General features: G+C 44.4%; 1 protein-coding gene across 3 annotated transcripts in view; it reads right to left on the reverse strand.

The window, feature by feature from the left end:
* Positions 1-1,479: 1,479 nt before the first annotated feature.
* Positions 1,480-14,602, reverse strand: part of RPAP2 (RNA polymerase II associated protein 2) — a 63,156-nt gene continuing 50,033 nt past the window's right edge. For 2 of the 3 annotated variants that reach the window (XR_005830213.1, XR_005830214.1), the window contains one exon: positions 1,480-14,338. The gene's annotated coding sequence lies outside the window, so the exon portion shown is untranslated. The remainder of the gene's footprint in view (positions 14,339-14,602) is intronic. The other variant, XR_005830215.1, reaches the window with a different exon arrangement.

Consider the following 14,602-nt stretch of genomic DNA (forward strand, 5'->3'; position numbering starts at 1 on the left):
GAGCTATCAGGATTCAGGGCTTTGAAAAACAAGGTGAATTTATCTGATTGATTTAAAAGACATGGGTGGAACAAGTGGGTTATAAAAAGAAAAAGTCTTTCTTATAGATATTAGAAAAGTACTTTTCCTGGCAAGCTAACAAACTTGTAACTTCGCTTCCAAAAGTTGTCTTGCCTGCCCGAACCCCAAGTTTATTAGTCGGAATCAAAATGCTTTATCCAAATCAGTTAGCAGGCTGAATTAATTCATGAGGCAGAAACAAAGCAACTTATTAGGTTCCATCCTTATGCCAAGCAGAGATATTTAAAATTAAAATATGCAAACATCATCTGTGCTTTCTATACAGTCAGTTTCCAAAAGCTGATAGTAACACTCAGATTGGATATTGCAACACAAGGGAGAGAGCAGCTCTTCTGGGTCTTGCTCCTTCCTCAAGCAAAACTTGTTGCAGTTGATGGGGAGGAGGGAGGAAGAGGTTTCTAGAATAAGCTTTGGGTGAAAGATTGCGAGACTCGTGCAACTGTATTTGCAAGCTGTGCTGCTGTTGCATGTTGGCAAGGTAGTGCTCCTCAAGTCTCTGTGTTTTCCTTCCTTAAGAGAAAAAACCCAAACAGGTCAGTTGTGTCAAATTCATCTCCAGCGTAACCCCAGTTCACATCAGGAAAGGATTTTGCCTTCATCATGTCTTACTCTAAACTTAATAGTGAAATACAGCTCAGCATACAGCCCTTTGAGGGGATTCTGATTCAGAAAAGCACTGAAATATGCATGTAAGTCAATGAAGTGCTTCTCTAGCAAGGACTTTATAAGATGCCTGCTCAGAGTTAAAATTCCAGAGATTTTTCCCTGCTGAATCCTAGACCTCACTCCATTGCCAAGCCACATCCTGTCTGTCTGTTTTCACCTGCAGTGGAGGTGGCTTCTGAGAATGCCAAGGGTAATCTGTTTGTTGTTTGGTTTGGTTGTTTTTTTTTTAATTGTCAGTGGGGTAGTGGTAGTTTCTAGTATTTTTCCTCTGAGTAATAAAGCAGTCTAGATAGATTTAAGGCATGTAAACATCTCTAATACTTTATAATGCATGTAAAGTGATGGAAGCAGATTTGAAAAAATATTTGCCAATCTCAAGTGGCAGCCATGTCTGAGTATGTATTGGGTATGGGTATCTAGTTGTGTCTTTGACTTCCTACTGGGGGAAGAAAAAAAAAAAACCAACTCAACACACAAGACTCAGAAAATTTCCCAAGTCTTTATCGCACGAGTTTGTAATTTACAAATATATGGACTATAAATAGAGGGAACGCATAAATCTGGAATAAAATGTTTCATACATTATAAAAATGCTGGCCACACCTTGTTATAGTAATATTGCCTAATGGATTAACCTGGAGCATGTGATAAATCTTTTAAATAAGATGCAAGCAAACTACTTTTGTGCTTTTGTGTGCTTGTTCCGTGTACTTGTTCTCGTCTGGTGTGTGGGGGGGTTTTTTTGGGTTTTTTTTTTGTTTTTTTTGTAGTAGAGATGACATGACGAAAGAATACTGAATAAGACAAATCTAGAAACAAAATAATGTGGCAGATAATGAAATTATTTCTTTCTTTTGATACCATCCAGCCAACTTTCTGACGCGTGTGATCTCCCAGCCAGCTGGATACTACTGTGCATGTGCACATCCACCCCCCGCTCACCCAGGCCCAGCTTGCCAAGGTACTGGCAGCAGTTGCTGCGGCAATGCGGGACTTCTCCACTCCAGCAGCCCAGAAGTCACCTCAGCTGCTGGCTTGTCCTGCCAGCTCTCTCCTTGGTGTGCAGGACGGTGGTGGCTGGTCAGCCAAGGGCACTGGCAGGATCAAGGCACAGCACGTGTTTAAAATGGCCAATATATTTCATTGATTTAGTTACTGTAACGTAGCCAGCTGGCATTAAAGGGAAATTCTAATCCTTTGAGGTGACAGTTCGGTATGATATACTATTTATGTTTTACATTTTTTCTTCCTTTTTCCTATGCATAATACATGCCCCAAACTCACTGATAGACTCAGAGGGTGAGTTCAAAGGGGAAAAAGAGGTATCAGTGCAAGAGGCAGGAAGCCGAACTCCCAGAGTTCGAAAGAGTACACTCATCTGATGAGAGGCAAAGTAGATGTTTTCAGTGTTTCATATAGGAAAGTTTAAATATTGCAGTGAAGAGCCACAAAAAACTAATTGTATTGTGTTAAGTGATCAGCCAGAAGAGATTAGACATTTATTTGGTCTAAATTGCTTGCAGTGGCCACTTCTAGCGATTAATTTACCCTGATTTAAGCCAAGGGATCTTATGTTACCTGTTAAACCTGCTACATCCCCAATTTCACAGTCAGCTTTGTCTCTGCTGTTGCCTTTTGCCTCTCTGAAACACAGCAACATGGATAGGCAGGTGGGAGGGTGAGACCAGCTCCCACAAAGGGACTAGGTGAAAAATGGTCTTGTTCTTTTTTACACAGCTGTGTAACTCTTTGGGCTGCTGCAGGACCGATGGTTGCGTGTGTAGACATGCCTTCTATTGCAAACCTGGCAGTCAGGTAGCTTGGCCCTGCTGGACCAGGATGCTCTTGCTCACACTGAGTAATAGTGGGTGTTAGTCAGGGCGCTGGCACCTCGAGCTCTGAGAGCAAAGAGCTGGCTCTTCCTGTGTGCTTGTGCCAGGCTTTGTGCTGCAGGGGCCTGACCTTTGCTGAGCCCTGCTGTGTATTCTCTGTATCTGCTGTCAGTCAGTTTTGGAATTATTTCTGTTTTCAGTAGCTTAAATTAACATTAATGGCAATCGAGAAGAGTCTCCTTCCTGTGTGATGTTTCCACCGTGGCTGAGGTGTTTTGTTTGTGAGCTCTGCTGCCCCGGGAGCCGGGTAGCCTCACTCCCTTCCTGCCCGCTTGTCAAGCCAGGCCTGGCTCCAGTGGGGCTTGCTGCCATTGTTTCCTACACGGATTTGGCAATCTCTGGACTGATTTCTGTGGCCAGTTGAGGTGGTGAAGCCGTTTGCCACCTCTTCGTTCATCCCGAGTGAGGGGGGCGATGTTCCAGCAGGCGCTTCCGTCCCAGTTTCCCCAGCTCAGGTTGCGTCACAGACCCTTGCAGGAATGGAAAAGAACGGTTGCATTTATGGGAGGAAGGGGTTTTATGCAAGTGGAGTGAGTTCTGTCCTCTTACTGTTCCCTAAATTCTAAATGCCTCTGTCTGAAACCTTTCACACTGCTCATAGTGGGACTCCAGTCAGACGTGGAGCCATGGAGGAGCACGTGCTTGCCAAAGTGTGAAGTGCCTCAATCTGCTAGGCATGAAATAATTTCAGAGGGGAGATGTTTGACTGTTACTTCTCTCTTTTGAGACTGCTGTGGTTTGGTTTTAACTGTGGCTCTTTCCACTTGCCATTTGGATGTCCGTTTTGTTCCTCTGCATGTTCAGTTGCTGAAATCTCATGTTTGAGCAATTTTTTCTGCGGGCCTCTGTATGATGGAGAGGGCTGCCACAGCCTTTGTACTGATGCTCTGGCAAGATTAAGGACCTCATCCTCTTTGCTGCTGTTTTAGATCTCAGTAGTGGCTGGAGAAACAAAGAGCTTTCTGCAAAATGCAGGTATAGGGAGACATGGTTCTCAAACCAGCAAGTGTATTGGATCCTAAAGATCCCATACAGTAAATAGTAACACAAAAGGACAACTGCACTGGCTGGGTTGGGTTCCGCCACTGTTCATCCAAATCAGGGGAAATGCTGCAATTAAGCAGCATGACTAGATGTGTAGCTTGTGTTACAGCAAGGATGCCTGTGGCTGATGGCAGTGAGTGTCTTCTCAGTAAATGTTACTGCTCCCTGCCCAGTCCCTCGCCTGGTTAGCTGCGTGGTGGGAGTTCAGCCAATAATCAGCAAAGCTCCCTGAGGACACAAGTACTGGTGGATGAATCAGGTCTCCAATGTGGTGCTACTGCCTCTTGGCCAGAGTGGCCTGGTAGTGCTGGAGGTCTGGCAGGCTTTGTTTTGCAGAGGGGGATAAAAGGTAAAAAAACCTCCAACAACAAACCCCATCTCGTTTCCTGGCACTTTTTTAGCCCCTGAATGCTGTAGAAGCCAACCAATATCAGGCCTTGCTTCCTACCCAAAAAGCTGCTTCTTCCTCCTAGCTGGGCTGCAAATATTGCTGTGCCTGTTTGTTGCTGCTGTGGGGTGATTCAGTGCCGTGTGTTTTCCCTGACCCCCTCGCCCTCCGCTGGGAGAGAGAGGGGGGTCATGTCTATGTGAGAGCTGGTGGCAGATGCCCTTGCTAAAAGCTGGCTCCCACATGTGGGCTCCCAGCCAGGCCAGTGTGTAGCAGGGACAGGCCTGCAACCGCACAGCCCTGCTCCTGGCCTGCCACGCATCTGGCCTTGTGTTTTGGGCGCTCTGTTTCCTGTTATTTCAGTCCCTTACTCCAAAGGGGTGCTCTTATGTTTATTGAGAATAAAGGGTGGTGACTGAAATCAGGGATATGGACTAAAGGAGCTACAGTACCCCTCCAGCATCGCTCACAGTAGCCAGGGGACATGGCATAATCTCTGATGGCATTGACATCACAGCTGCTCCAACTATGCTTCTGGGAGGTTTCATGTTCTTTACAGCATAACAAAGTATTTTGTCAACTTAAACAAGTGGGAAATGGGCCTAATTCCTCAGTCGGCAGTAAAAGTGCTTTTCAAAGATATTTTTTACTGTTAGCTCCAAACAAAACTGTTTTCATGTGACTGAGAATCTGACTTAACAGATTTTTACGATGCCCTGAGGACTGAAATTCACTTCTGTAGGACAAAACCAAACTAAAATGCCCCTTTGTTTAAAGGCTGGGCCGGGGAGAGGAACAGGGGGAGTAGGGAAGATGCCATGAGTGTGAGAAAGCCGTGTTAACTCCACCCGTCCACACATACCCAGACTGCTATAAGCGACTCAGAGTCCTATAAACTTGAGAGAGAAATTTCAAATAGCGTTAATTGCACATCTTGCTAATGGTGGTGCTTGGTTGTATGTTGTAACAGTGGTTGACAAAGAAGTAGGGGAAACTCCACCACAATACTTGAGAGAAAATGTGTGTGCAGCAAGTGCCTCTGGCACATCCAGGGCAGCTGTAGCCAGAAAGGTCAGGCTAAGGATCTGTCAGGTGGTGCTGAAGCAATACGATCACTCCACAGGAATGCCTCGAACACCTTGAAGGGGGAATATGACCTGAATATGGCTTGGAGGATGGAGTACTCAAATACACACCACAGTCCTGAGGAAGGAAAACCTCAGGCTCAACTCATTCACACACACAGAGCTAAGAGCATGCTGGGCCATCAGTAATTAGCTGGGGAGGGTGATGTGCATAGCATTGCTGGTGGGGATCAGAAACCTCCAGGTATGAGGCATATTGGCTGCAACGTATCTAGAGTTTCCTTGGCAGGGGGAAACCTCAAAGTGGCCTTCGTGGATTTACAGCTGCGTTAGGAGGCTCTGCGTGCTGCTGTGACACTGTGGCCTGAACTTAACTACTGTACCATGAGTACAGAAAAATGTGCTTCTAGGGGGTTCTCTAAAATAACCTTAGTTCCTGAACTCATGGTATGTTACTGTGAAGTGTCTTGGCCTCTGGTAGTGAACTTATGGCACAAGGGAATATTTTCAAGGAAACATATGGCCAAAGTTTCAATCTCTTTTCTAGTGCTGGTTTAATGGATCATGTTGAAACCAATCTGTAACTCCCTTTTTGGGGTGTGTGATGTTCCTGCAGCTCCCCAGTGTTACCAGATTATTTCAATGCAAGCTTAGTGTCCGAGTAAAGTTTTCAGGGTTAGTTTCCTGCAGGGGTTCAGAGTGAGCCTCTAGGTAAGCTGTTTGGAGGGATGGGTTGGCTGCTGTGGTGGTCCTCCATGATCAGGAAAGCTCCGACACCCCTGAATTTCCAGTGGGGTTGTGAGGCAATCCATTAGAGGTAGATATGTGTGGATCAGCATGTGGCTTGCTCATTTTTGTTGCTCTGAGCAATATCTGTTGACTGTTCAGAAGGCACGAGAGCCCCAGGTGTCAGGTGTTGTTGTGTATCTGATGAAGAGATTCACTTGTGGAAAAAGACTCAGCAAACTGTTACTCTTGTATACATTTCTCAAGTGCTGCCTGGGATGTGTTGCAGACTAAAAGAGGATTTTTTTGGGAGAGGTAGTTGAAGAGCATTGCTATGAATTTACAGTCCAACAGTCCCAACGAAGAATAAAATTCTGTTCTGTACAAACTTCTACCCATCGAGTTTGGTCCCGAGTTATCCAGAAAACAAGTATTTCACTAGGATTCTTCCTGTGAATATACTGAACATAATTCTACGTTTTTTTCTCTGTGCTTATTTGGTAAATATCAAAAAGAATCTCTTTTCACACTTCTGTTCCTTCTGAAAGGCCCCTAATAGGAATGCTTATCAACTCCCAAAATGAAATGATTGGACAGAGGGAACACTCATAGGTGACTTGAGTGGTGCTGAAGTGTTTCTGCTCTGCTTCCCATGTTGCTTTCCTTCCCTCCCCCAGTTCCCATAATGCAAACTCTGCAACTGCCAAACCCACACCTGACTCAGGATTTGTAGTAGGAGAGAGCAGACACATGCAGGGAATTGACACTTGGGTTGGGACCTAAGAATTGAAAACTGAAGCAACTTGAACTGCTCAAACTACCTCTCTGTTGCTTTCAACCTTATGACAAAAGCTGTTTCTCTGCTTAGACATGTGCTTTTTACTAGAAGTCTTTCTAATTAGCTGGGGCAAGAGAAATCGGAGAGGTGGGGGCAGTCACCTTCCCTTCCCTTGGAACAAGGTCAGCATTTCCAAAAGCTGCCCTCAGCTGGGAGCCAGGGAAACGGTGCTCAGGTTCTTGCAAAAAGCAGGCCCAGCATTAGATGCCAAGTACTTTGGAGGATGCGTCCTGAAGCGATAAGCTCAGTCATTTCTTCTTCACCTGACAGACCTTTTTGAGTCTCTTCAGGGCAGGAATGTATGGACTCGTTAACGTACTCACCAGTGATCTTCAGCCCTTCGACTATCATGTGGGTGAGCTGCAGACGCAGGAATGCACGTGTGTGCACACCGTTTTACTGTGCATCGCGGCACTTACAGCTGGCTTTCTTCCTGTGGTTAAAACCTTCGTGCCCACTTCTGGGATCTGAGCACAATGCGAACAACCTCGCAAAGTAAACACATCCACCTAGAATTTTTATTTTCCCAAATCACTCCTTTAGCTAATGTTTCAAAGATACATGTATATATACCACATCTGGTGCAAACCAACTACTTTCAGTCTGTTGGATCAGAGTCAATATTTGCCTAAGGTATTACAGACGGTCATGAAGTTCTGGCTAAAAGGAAAAGTGCCCTCGTTGAGGACTGGTCTCAGACTTATGTGTGAGCAAAGGGACACAGAGCTTTGTGACAGGGCATCCGTGACACCACTGGTCCCGCAGTGCTGGTGCTAGTGATAGTTTCAGATGATCCCCTGGATGACTGGCCCTGTGTGCTCGTGCAGACAGGGCCTGACTCATCACTGGTGCTACTGGGGGACTAGCACTGCTTGTGCTCTGGCACTGCTCTTGCACCTTCTCTGACCCACTGGGCATTCCCCCTGGAGCAGCTAGATGTGGCAGAGATGTTTGCAGCAGAGGGCTCCTTGCTGGAGCAAAGGCGGTGAATAAATCAGTGCTTTCTGCCCTGCTGGTTGTGTTCCTGTTCCAGATTTTTGCACCAAACTTTATTTTGTGTGACTTGTGGGTTTCTGGTGCTGCTGCAGTCTCTGTATAGGCTTCCTGCTGACAGACGTTCTGTACTTGCAGTTGAGTTGTGGAAGCTGGTCTAATTCAGAGCTCAATCAATCCTAGAAATGGTATTAAAATCTGACTTGCCTTTTGGTCAACTGAGACTTGCTTAAGTAAACAAAGGTCAGATCTTTAGTTTCTTTATCAGTGTTTACATAGCTGTGTATATAGCCAAACTCCCATTGCCCCAAGAGCATTTAGGAGCTGACTCACATGTGACAGATTTGTCTTACTTTAACTGAAATCAAAGAGCAAGAACCTGACTGAAGGATGACCTACATCTAATCTGTCCTATTTAGGGTAAATCAGAGTGGTCTGTGCTCTAAACTGAACCTGTTTGTAGCTCCATAACCCTGTCAATAATACATGGACTGCATGTAGCAGATAGCAATCATATAGCAAGAGTCTTACTGGTGCTGGTGGGGTGTTTCTGCAGGTTAAACTCAGCAAAACAGTTGTTTCCTGGTCACTGCTGATTATTGTAAATGCCAGGTCAGTAGGCGCTACTGTTTTCTCCAGTACTTCTGCTGCAATTCTGCGTAGCTCAGCACATTTTGGGTTTGTGCTTATTGTGGCATCTGTTTTTCTCTCTACTCTTCCTCAGGGCTGGGAACTAACATAACACTAAAGGCTACTCTTAAACCTTCCTGGAGAAAGAACTGATGCTCAGTTGCTGCACGCCAGATTGTGTCAGCCTGAAATCCACTGCATTAAACTGCAAGTGGTATATCCAGTGCTATCACAGAACAGCTTAATCCTCTGACACCAGGGTGAAGGATGAACCCATTCCTGGCCAGTAACTGATCGTTACTGTGTGACAGAAGCCCCCCTGCAGTGGGATTACACCGCCTAGATGCTCTGTGGTTTGGGGTGCAGGTCAGTCCAACTAGCAGAACGTACACAGCAGGGTTTGACAAGTCCTCTCCTCTTTTGTAGCAGGTATTTATTTCAAATGCCTTTTTTTGATCTCTTTGTTGCATTCATTTGTTCAGTGCTGTGGTTCTTTTTCTTGCGAGTGACTTAGCAGTCATCACATGCTAAGAGAAGTTATTCCTGGTGATTGCTGTGCGTTATGACTATAGGAAACATTGTGTGTTTTAAAAGTTGCCTAATGGTGTTACGGTCTCTGTTCTCATTTGCCTGTAACTGTGAGCCTTACAAAGTAGGTTGAACTCTCTTAGGTCAGTGCTTGAACTTTTATCTTGCTGTTTGCTTGGGTTACAGGCAGTCACTGTGGTTCAGCAATCTCTGAGAACGAGGTCTTGGGGAAATGTCACTCTGGCTCTGTGCCCTTCTCTTTATGAAGCTGCAGTTCCCTCTCGTGGCATGTTGGGTGGGATGTCTTCCCTTCTCTCCATACTCCCGTTTGGAGGGTCCCTGCAGAACTGCTTTGTCCTGAGGTGGGGAAATGCACCTGAAAGAGTTCATCCATCTGAAGCCGCTGTTCTGTGATGGGAACTTTGTTCCTTTACCCCAAGATGTGTGACAGGGAAACGGGACCTATACCTGGGGAGACTAGGAAGTATGGAATTTTCTTAATGACCCTGCCAACTGCCTCTAGTTCAAGCTTGTGCCTGCATGCCTGTGAGTGGTGTCTGGATGACACTACTGGGTTTGCTGCAGTCCTCTCCTAATGCAACGCTCTCAGCTATGTACCCAGGAGTCACTGTGCCACTCGTTACAGCCACTGACTTGACACCGGCACACAGACCAGAGTTCTTTTGACTGCTGCAATATTGGTGATGGGTAAGAGTACCTCTGCTGCTTGTTCGTTGCTCCGGGACATCGGGATCAAGGCTGTAAAAGAAGCCTTGCTGCCTCACAACAGTTTTTCTACTAATGGCTTTTGGGGTTTTTCCCCCCATCAAAAATTAGCCAACACTTTAATAAACACAAAGGCAGGTGCTGTGGCAATGTCCGCATTCTCAGTGCAGCTTGCACAGACCCGTCACTGTATGAACTCTGACTACAGGACCAACAGGCTGCTCTTTGTCCAGAGGATACAGTCTGGGCTGCCCTGCTTTGGAGGACTCAAGATTGGGTAATGAAGAAGGTGGGTTTCTGTATGATCCCTGTCTTGTTGGCTGCAAAAGTTGACAGGTATGTAAATAGGAAAGGCAGGAAACTACAGGGTACCGCTTCCTTCATGCATGCAGTGGAAAGCTTCACTAGCAGTCCTGCTGCTCACCAAACCATAGAGGCTTCGTAGCGGCTGGTGTGATGCAGCTGGTCTGACTCTGGGGTCGGAGGGGCTGCATGGTTTGTTATGCTTAGGTTGGACTTCTGCTCTGTCAGAGTGACTGTGTCACCACCACGGGCAACGTGTGCTCTGTGACCCCAGCTGTGAAAACTGAGAATGTTCCTAACAGCCAAACACATGACACCCATTTGTGAGCATTAAGCAAGGACAAAAAAACTTACAGTGAAATGGGGTGTAAGCCATTTCAGAAGACAACAGTTCACCCCTAAGGATATTATGATGGATGATGCCTATCTGTTGGTGGGAAAATTGTCCAGTTGAAGCATGTCTATTTTAGGTGTTAGGAGCGAATTACTGCACCAGTCCTGTTAGAACTGGAAAGTTGTAATAAAGAATTGGTGCAAACACCTACAGATACGGTATTACTGTGATGGTAGTAACACTGAAGATGTGCTGTTATCTGCCATGTACTGCAGAAATAAGAGATGTGCAGTATCAATACATTAGCTAAACACATAATAAGAGATCTGTAGAACTGCATATTTCAGAAAGAATACTGCTTTCTAAGGCAAGCATCTCTGAACTAGTACCTAAATCTAAAGAGAGACGTGATTTCTGAGTGCAGTCATGAATTATGCTTTGGTGAACAAAGCTTTATGCTCTGTCTTCATCTGTTTCATTCTTAGAGGCATGTTTTGCATAAACTAACACAGAAGTCATACCATTTAAAAAATAAATCCTAACACACTAAATGACTGCTGTTTATGTAGGACCTCATCACAACCTCACATATTGATAGAAATATCATTCTGTTAGTCCATTAGAAGTACGAGATCATTTTCTTATGCCTGTGCTCACAATTGCACCTACATGTGGTTTCAGGAAGCCTAATCTAACAGTCAGATTAAGTGCTTTCTTGCCTATGGCTATTTTACTGGAAATCCTGGTAATGAAGACCTCAGAATAAGCATTTGTGTCAAAAAAGCATGTTTTCAGTGCTTCCATCCTGGAAAGGGATGAAGTAAGGATCTGTGTTTCTCTTCTATTATTGATTATTTATTGTAGCTCTCACAGAGGATCGAGGACTAAGCTATTCTGTCTCAAAATGTCAAACCTTAACCTTTGTGCAAAGTTTCTGAAGTTCAGCAAGCTATGTGAAAATGGGCCACTGTGATTGAATAACGTTAATGTGGAAATAGTTAACTCCCACACAACACCGTATTTCACCATCTGCAACATGATTTGGCTCTGCAATGGTTTCACAGATCTGTGACGCTTGTGCTGATTTTGTGGTGGTTCTCCTATTTATAATTACAACTGTACTTAAAGAAACATCTGTACTGAGTTAAGTAGTACGTAACATTGATACATAGATGCCGATGCTAAAAATGCAATTATGCTTTTGTGCTGAGCATTTAGTTTTGCAGGCTAGTTTCATACCCTAGTATCTGTTGTTGCTTTCAGAGGCAGATTCTCATCCTACCACAGCAGCTTGCCTTCTTTTCTCGCAGGTGGGTCCTCTTGCATCTGGTTGTGTTAAAGCCCATTTTGTGACTGCGCGATTCAGATCACGCTGTAACACAGACCTACCCTCCCTATCACCCTGCAGCTCCACATGCTCTAATGTTCTCTGACAATTCTAGTGTTACAGATTCCCAACATCATGGCTTCTTCCCTGCACCCGTTTCTCCTCCTCACTTTGAGCTCATCTGCAGCTTCCTCCTTATCTACCAAACCTCTGTCATCTTCCTCCTCTTCCCTAAACCTCTGCTGCCGTTTCTCTCCTCTTGTGCTCATGCTGCTGAAGTTTCCATACAGCACCTGGTGCTGGCACTTCCTTATCCCTCTCTCGAGTAGACAAGTGCTAGTCAGGGGCTCTAAGCTGGCAAGTTCAGCAAAAGCTGTTGGTCTGCTGTCACACACTACATGTACCTTGCCTGTCCTGTTGTGCTGATGCAATGCACCAAATGAAAAATGCCTCCACACCGATGGTCTGGATTTAAAAAAAATAAAACCCCAATGACCCCCCCAAGACACCCCACCCCCCCCCCGAGAAGCATTTTCACCAAGAACTAATACTTACGATCTTTGCTTATAGTCAGCCCCATTTACTACCGGATTCTGCTCTGAGATCCATTAGCAATCTGGTTTTCAATATACTTAATGTGTGTCCCTCCTGGTTTTTTTCTAATAGAAAGGTTTATTTTTAATAAGTACGCCTGGTAGAAGAAACTCAAGACTTGCAATCTTACTGGTTTGTAAGAACAGTTTCCACCCACGCCTAACTCCCATGCATCTATTTCTTCTTTCTTGGCCCCAGATTAACCCAGAACAACTGTTGGACCACTGGGCTTAGGCTTCCTTGGACTGTCTCTCATACCCTTTTTCATCTTTTACCTACTGGAAATGTACTGAAGGTCATTGCTGCTTTCAAATGTACTCCAGTTTTGCAAGATTCCTAAAAAATAACGTTGGTCTAGTTCATCCACAGTGTTGTAGGAAAGGACAACATCCTCCTCGTTTCTTTCTCACATAGACTAGAATAGCCCACTGTACCAAAGTGGCCATGTTATCTTCTTCCTGAGGTCCGTTTAAAGCCCCTGGGCTAAGCCAGTGAGTTTAGTCAGGTGGATGCAATAAGCAGTGGTGAGCCACAGGATCTCAAACTCTCTGTCCCCACAGTGCTCCTGTCCTGTACTCTCCAAACATCTCCTGTGTAGCTCTGTCCCAACCCTTGGCTCTCCCTTACATCTGTAGCCTCATCTTGTCTTCTTCAATGGGCAGGGAGGTTATAAATAGGCAAGAAGACAGACAAAGTGGCCCAGATTCCTCAAAGACCTCAGCATTGACAACTGAGGCCAGAGCAAATGGCCTGCTTTTAGTCTCTTTTTAAAGTGCCAGGCCTCAACATACTTAAGCATGCTCAAAATTGAGTCTAAAGGTTGCAGTGGGTATATCCACAGATAAGACCCAAATCTAGTGGTAAATACTTAAGAAAATCTGACCCAATTCAGCTGTAATGTTTGTTTGGTGTGGAGCCAAGTTATAGTATCAGCATCAAGGCAAAGCAACCGATGGAGAAAAACATGCCCAATGAACTTTTATTTTTCTTTTTCTTTCAGCTTTGGGTAGAGTTAGGCAAAAGAGTAAGGAAGGTATTATAGCATGTATCACAAAGAAGAAAGCAAATACATTTTTAATTTCAAACACATCTTCTACCAAAAAAAATGATGTTCCTTTGCAAAATGGTGAGGTGCCTGCTATCACTTTTGGTGAAAGCCATGTTAGTCCCCAGGCTACGAGTGTGGGTACCAGGAGCTCAGAGTGTATTTCTGGCTCTGCATCTGACATGGTCCACGTGCCTAGTTGAGTCACTCTCACTCCCCTTTCACTTTCCTTTTCTCTGAAAAGGAGTTACCCATCTTTGGAAAACACTTTGAAATTGATGACGAAACTGCTAATTAATAATCCTCTTGAAAGAGTCCTCAAATGGTAAAGATCCCACCTCAATACCTATAAATGTGTGTTGAGAAGATCATTAGCTCAGTCCAAAAAATCAGCAACTAAAAATAAGCATGAACCTGTGTTCTGCTTCTGTGATCTGTGACTGATCAGTTTGATCCATCTTCAGTGCTGAATTTGTGATCTTGGTGAAAGCTCTGAAACTAGACAATTTCTTACAACAATTAGTTAAAAGTAGGAATGCATCTCTCTTTCAGCAATAAAATCTTCCCTGAGGTTGCATTATGAAAGATAATGGCTTTTGATAGGTAACAGCCTATAGAGATACAAGGGCTATGATTCAGGGATTCCTATATAGCAAAAAAATTTGAACAAAGCTGTTACAGCTCCTCATCCAATTAGTTTTAAAAATACTGTACTTAAAGAAAAATACATTAAAGTGTTCACATAGTCTAATCTACAACAAACAATTTGGGAAGACATGAAAATATAAACTTTCGCAAACAAAAAAATAATGTTGTAAAATGTGTTAAAATGGCTGGATACCATTCGATCATAATTTAGATTTCTTACAATGAAAATTTTTAAATTTCTTAAAATAAAAAGTGACTTTTAAACTTGCCTTTCCCCCTCCCCTCCCTTTTCTGTGTGTTTAGAAATGTTGAAGTGAAACACACTGACAATTTAGACACTTTTTCAAGTTGAGAAATTAATCAAAACCAACCTTTTCCTGCAGAGGTTTCATTTTCAACCAAGTAGGCCTCTTCTGATTAAAGAAGTTGCATAAAAATTCTTAATCATCTCTGCACAGGAGCACTGCTGTAGCTGTTGGGTGATTCATATCTGTTTTAGAGACAAGTTTCATAATAATCTATAGATGCTGTTGTAAGAATCATTATATGAGTATCTGTCTGTCTGATAACAGTTGTATGGCCTCGGGCTAGTGTCCCTCCAGCCTTGGAGAGGCCGCCTGTGTAAATGGGCACCCAACCAACATGTGTGAGCGAGCCCCTTTCAAGGAGCGAGGGGGGAGAGATGGCCCATTTCCCATCCTGTGCTGGAAAAATGAGCCCTGCAAGAGCTTGGTGTGTGGATGGGAGGCGTGAG

This window comes from Falco naumanni, chromosome 11 (assembly GCF_017639655.2).
Source record: "Falco naumanni isolate bFalNau1 chromosome 11, bFalNau1.pat, whole genome shotgun sequence".
Taxonomy (NCBI): domain Eukaryota; kingdom Metazoa; phylum Chordata; class Aves; order Falconiformes; family Falconidae; genus Falco; species Falco naumanni.